Source organism: Lactuca serriola, chromosome 4 (genome assembly GCF_051521515.1).
Source record: "Lactuca serriola cultivar US96UC23 chromosome 4, Lser_US96UC23_V15, whole genome shotgun sequence".
NCBI classification, from domain to species: Eukaryota; Viridiplantae; Streptophyta; class Magnoliopsida; order Asterales; family Asteraceae; genus Lactuca; species Lactuca serriola.
Genome location: NC_136411.1, coordinates 29,532,683 through 29,538,846, shown reverse-complemented (window position 1 = coordinate 29,538,846; position 6,164 = coordinate 29,532,683). Strand labels below are relative to the sequence as shown.

Below are 6,164 nucleotides of genomic sequence, written 5' to 3'. Positions count from 1 at the left end.
ATGACGAGGAACTTTACCAGTCAAAGAAACTTGCATAGACTAGCTATAACCAGGTTTTTGAATTGTGACTCTTAACAGTTGATTAACCATTCATTATTTTTGTTGTGTCTAATATTCAATTGTTGCATTAATTTTAGGTTTGCAACATCATTCATCACCCTGTCACAATTTCACAAGCAAAAAGACAACTTAAGAAAAATGGTTTTGTCAAAAGAGTGGAATAAAAGCAAGTGGGCCAATGATGCAACAACAATCAAGATTAAAGGATATTTCATATCAGACACATTTTGGAGAAATATTTTGTATTCTCTTAAGTTGACAGGACCGCTTGTTAAGGTCCTTAGAATGGTGGACGGGGAGAAAAAGCCAACTATGGGTTATATTTATGAGGCAATGGACAGAGCCAAGGAGACTATCTCAAAATCCTTTCTCTACAAAGAAAAGGAGTATGAGAAAGCTTTTAAGTTTATTGATGACAGGTGGCAATGTCAACTTCATCGCCCCTTGCATGCAGCTGGACATTACATAAATCCAGAAATCTTTTATGCTAACCAAGTTGGCACATCTTGTGAAGAAGTTATGACCGGATTATATGCATGCATCGAGCGAGTGGTACCAGATTTGAGTATCCAAGACAAGATTATGGAAGAATTATCTTTATATCAAAGTGCTCAAGGTTTATTTGGTTTTCCAATGGCAATAAGACAAAGAAAGTCAAAAGCACCTGCTGAGTGTTGGATATCTTTTGGGTCTTCAGCCCCTAACTTGGAAAACTTTGTTGTACGAGTCCTTAGCCTCACATGTAGTGCTACAAGCTGTGAGAGAAACTGGGGAGTCTTTCAACACGTAAGTTCCTGGATTTATGTTATTATCTTTTCATTTGTTTACACATTGTTACATGTCTAATATTATTTAACTCTTTCATTGTATTTTATATTATTGTAGCTTCACACCAAAAAAACGAAATAGATTTGCACAAAGTAGACTAAATGATATGGTCTATGTGAAATTCAACTGTTCCTTGAATCGTCGATCCAAAAGAAATGACAAGGCTGATCCTATCCTTCTAAATGAAATAGATGAGAGCAATGAGTGGTTGTTGGGAACAATGGAGAAGAATGAAGCTGATAATATAGTGTTTGAGGGTGAGGATTTGACTCGGGATGTTGTAGAAGATGCAGTTGGGGTAAATGAGCCTATCTATTCAACAAGAGGAGCTTTAAAAGATAAATGAGTTGCTAGAAGTAGTACTAGTAGGTCACCTGCACAAGATAAAGGTGTTGCTGGAAATGGTAGGCCACCTACATGTAGTAGAAAGTCACCTTATACACTACCACCTGAACCTAGTAGACTTGTGTTGGTGGATGAAGAGATAGAAGAAGATATTAGATTGTCTTGTGACGAGGTCGAGGAGGTAGATTGTGAGCTCGGGTTTGATGAGGATTGATGACATTTGATGATTATATTTGGTTTCATTTTGCATGACAATTATATTTAGTTTCATTTTGCATGAGTATGGTAAACTTGCATTTTGCTTTTTGATTTTTAACTAATCACTGTCAGGTTTGTTTTCAGTTTGCATATGACATGAATTTTGGAATTTGGTTTCATTTGATATGTTTAATGTTTATGGTGTTTTAGTTAGTTATTGGTAAACATGAATTTTGCTTATATATTTTTAGTAATTACTACTTGTGCGCCACACCTACGTGATGCGCTCGCAATCGCATCTCGCAACACGCATCGGTCTCCGGGACCTAATCGCAACGGAGCGCAACACGCTTTTTTAAACCAAGGCTTCTAAATAAAAAAGTGGTTTTAAAGTGGGGAGTCTAGCTACTTTTAATTTCGATTTACTTCTCAAATGGTAGCGGCATTTTCTTAACGAGTTCAATTCCTTATGAGATAAAGGTAACTTGCCAAGTGTTTGTTCTAAAATAATTGATTCTTAGGATCGGCTACACGAGAAAAAAATATTGATCATTCTACCTTTCAAGTTTGGCCTAGAGATGGTACTCGGATTTGGTTTCGGAAAGATGTATGTATCGAAGGATTTATGCTAAAAGAAGTTTTTCCTAGACTTTTTCTTTTGGAGACGAATAATAATTGTAATGTTGTTGATAGGTGGGAGAGTCTCAGGTGGGTGTGGAGTTTCCATTGGCTGACTAGAGAGAAGCCTTGTTAGTGAAATTTCAAGCAATGTTAGGCTTATTGTTTACATTACCCTTGTCTCATATTCGAGACAAATGGGCTTGCAATTTCGAAGTATCTAAGGAGTTATTTGTTAGTTCTACCAAGAATCGTATTGACGAGGAGACTTTTTCTAGAGGTAAAAACCAAACGTTGGATTTTATTAGTGCATCTCGGTTTAGTGCTCATTTTACGATCAATAAATAAATTTAAAAAAAAACTTATTTTACCCATAATTTAAAAAAAAAAAACTTAAATGATTTTTGAGCTTGAAAGACGAATTTGTGTTAAATTTTGTGATGGATTTCACATCTCGGTTGATGTTTCTTGTTCTTATTTAGCTGGAATTGACATGTTTTGATGGATTCGTCAATGCATATTCGATAAGTTGAATAGGACTTGGGCTTTATTTTTACGAAGTCTAAAGTTCTTAAACGTATTGATGATTCATTAACTTGTTTTTACAAGTTTTCCTAAGTTTATTAGGTCCCCACCACGAGAGTTGGTTTTCTTTTTATGAAAATCAAAATATAACATGTGTTTTGCAATTGATTTGATGGTTTTTATTTCACTTGTTATTACAAGTGCAACCTATGTTTCACGGGTTTCCTACCATCTATTCAACAAGATGATGAGAATTGGACTTTTTTTTATAAAATTCAAAGTTTAAAGGAATTGACATTGCAATGGTCTTCATTTTTATGAAGTCAAAATATGTTTTAACAAGAAATTGACCGATATGGCTCATGTGCGCAAGTTTTGTCAAGGATGCTTTAAGTTTTAGAAATCTTTGGGTTGGATTGAAGATGTGATTAAGTAATTAAAACATTTTTCATTTTAATTTCATAAAGGTAAATGTTCTGTTTACACTTTAATTTAAAGCACCAAACTGCAAGATTAAGAAGCCCAATACTGTCTCAAACTCAAGTCTATTTTTAGAGCCTAGTTTAAGCCCAATAATCACCAAATTTCATATGTTCTACCCCAAGTAATTGGACAAAAGATACAGTTAATTTTTTTAAAAAAATATGGTTTTATGACCGGAAGTGTTTTAGGTCAATTAAAATTGAATGTTTTGTTAAATTTGTTTATTTATATATTTTTAATTGGTTTCCAGCTCACCTACCGTTTACTTATACCAGTAAAACCTTTAAATTTTCAAAAAAAAAAAAATCGAATTTACCCTTAAGTTTTAAAAATGTTTGGATTTATTATTACTTTGATTATTATTTTGATTATTATTATTATTATTGTTGTTGTTATTATTATTATTATTATTATTATTATTATTATTATTATTATTATTTCATCATTACATATGTATTTATGTCATATTTATATATATACGATATGTATTTACACGTGTTTATACAGTAAAATATATATAAACGAAACATTTTTTTTATTCTTTGGATAATAATAATAATAATAATAATAATAATTAAAATAATAATAATAATGAAAATAATAATCAAACTAATAGTAAAGCCTAAACATTTTAAAACTTAAGGGTATGTGACCTAAAAACTGATTAAAAAGGTATAAATAAACAAATAAAATAAAACAACCTGCTTTATTAGACCTAAATATGTTAAACGATAAAACGATATTTCTTAAAAAAAAAAAACATAAAAGACTTTTTTGTTATTTTGTCCACTTGTTTAATAAGTAAAAGATCGTGGGCAATCTATAATTCCAAAAAGAAAATATCTTTTGTTGCTGTGAGATTTACAATGTCAAGGGAAATCGAATTGATGATACATAGATTTCAAGTACAAAAAGTTTTACTGAATTAACTCTTTTTAAAGGGATTTTCTAGAATAAAGATGCCGCATCGTCTTGATCATCCAACACCACCACTCACCATCTTCTCCACCCTTATCCCACCATTGCAGCCATCCCTTCACGACCAGACACCACCAAGTACCATCCTTCTCCATCCATCAGCCATCACCGAACCCTTCATCTCTATCACAGCAAATCCTCCATCATCCCAATTCCCAACAACCATAATCACACTTCATTCCAGCCTTCATCACCTTCTTATCCATGTTCACCGGCCTCAACACCACCATTTTAATTCACCAAGTAAAAAAGATCACCATCTTCAACCCTTAAAACCTGCATAAAGAATTCGATCTCAGCCACCATCTAATCTCCATCACAACCGATCACCACCATAATCAAGCCTCTTCCATCATAACCATACTTTTTATCTCCTTATTCCACTAACCATATCTCATCGGACCATCATCGTACGCCATCTTCACCCATGTTCACTATCATCTTTACGAAATCAGTGTACCTCAGTTTTATGGTGATCCATTGAAGGATAACCGCGTTGATGGCTGCGATAGAATACAAAAAGAAGAAGGAGACGGTAGTAAGAGACACGAACGCAGAAGCACTCAACACGACTGACGACTCTGATGATCGATTCATCACGAGCTTGTTAGGCTATAATTGTTTTGTGGACTGATTTCTCTTAGTTGGGCTATACATCAAACGCAAGCACAAGGGAAGTATCACTTCCTTTCTTTTATTTTGTTTTGGTTTTACATTCATAGCTTATTTTAAAGGGATGTTTAATGAATTATTTTCCTATGATATCTATTCTGGTAATTGTAATTGTTTGATGTTTAAATATGTGTTTAATGTTAAAATTGTTTAAAGAAATTGTTTAATGATGTTTATTATCTGTCCAAGAATAGATGTTAAGTATTAATTTGGATTTTATTTTGTAATTAATTGCAACTTTTGATTTCAAGAGAAGCCGTTGGATGAGAAATCATTTGAATATGAGTGTATGATTTCGTGATCTCACTTAAAGTAACCATAAACATGTGTTCATACGCTTTAACAAAACCAATGAACTTAATGTTTTTTTAATTTCATTAACTACATACAGATATGAATGAATACTTTTAAATCGAATTACGAGACCAAGAGGTAACTATTACCTCATGGTTTTAGATGGTGTTAGCAAACATTTTACCATTGCATTTTTATTAATTACGTAATCGCATTAGATGAATCGTGGACATGTAAATGTCAACTAAATTTTGTTTTTCTCTTGTCCATGAAATCTCAAATTGCACGTTTCCCCCTTTAAGTCACTTTAGTCCTTAGTATTGTGTAATTGATTTCATTTGAGTTAGTTTTGGAAAATTAGTTGCTCGTCGGTTTTATTTTATTTTAGTTTTTATGATTAATTTCTCTAGTTTAATCAAACCAAATCATTTTTAGCAAAAAAAAAATTACATAATCAATGTTCCTTAGATAGATAGTCTATGTGGGTACGATATTTGGTCTTACAATTGTATTACTTACACGACCTCGTATATTTGCCAGTACGTATTTTCGTCAACAATCTCACATCGGCACAACATGGTCTAATAAGTGTCTATATATAGTGGAGTATCCCTTCTTCCATAAGGTCTCTTTTGGAGATTTAATATGAGACTCCACATACTTCTTACATGGTATCAAAGTCGGTGTCCCGTACCTCCATGGCTCATCACATCCTTGTTTATCTTTATCAAGTTTTCGACTCCGAGGGGGAGTGTTAGTATATCTCGCATCAGTACGACACGGTCCAATAATTGTCCATATATTTTAAAGTCTCTCATCTCTCCATAAAGGCTCTTTTGAAGAATGTATATGTAAGAAACAAGTTATTTAGGCTAATCATAATGTAGAATATCATTTTGATGCTAAGGGCATTTTGGTCCTTTTTATGTTATTAAGACTTGTGAAATGTTATGGTTAAGTTATATGCATTTATCAAGTGTTATGGATTTATTAGAATGTGATATTATGATTTAAAATGGAATCGAATTGATAATTGCAAGTTTGGAGTTGAATGGAATTGGTAAAGGAATGGAAATGAAGAATTAAGCCTCACCGTGGCGCAATAAAGGGATTGTTGTAGTGTGGCGAGCGAGGCGGTAATTTGAAGAGCTTCTCCATCATAA

The 6,164-nt window shown here is 32.9% G+C and overlaps 1 pseudogene; it reads left to right on the top strand.

Annotated features, from left to right (window-relative positions):
• LOC145098164 (uncharacterized) lies at positions 1 to 1,234 on the top strand (annotated as a pseudogene).
• Positions 1,235 to 6,164: the final 4,930 nt, after the last annotated feature.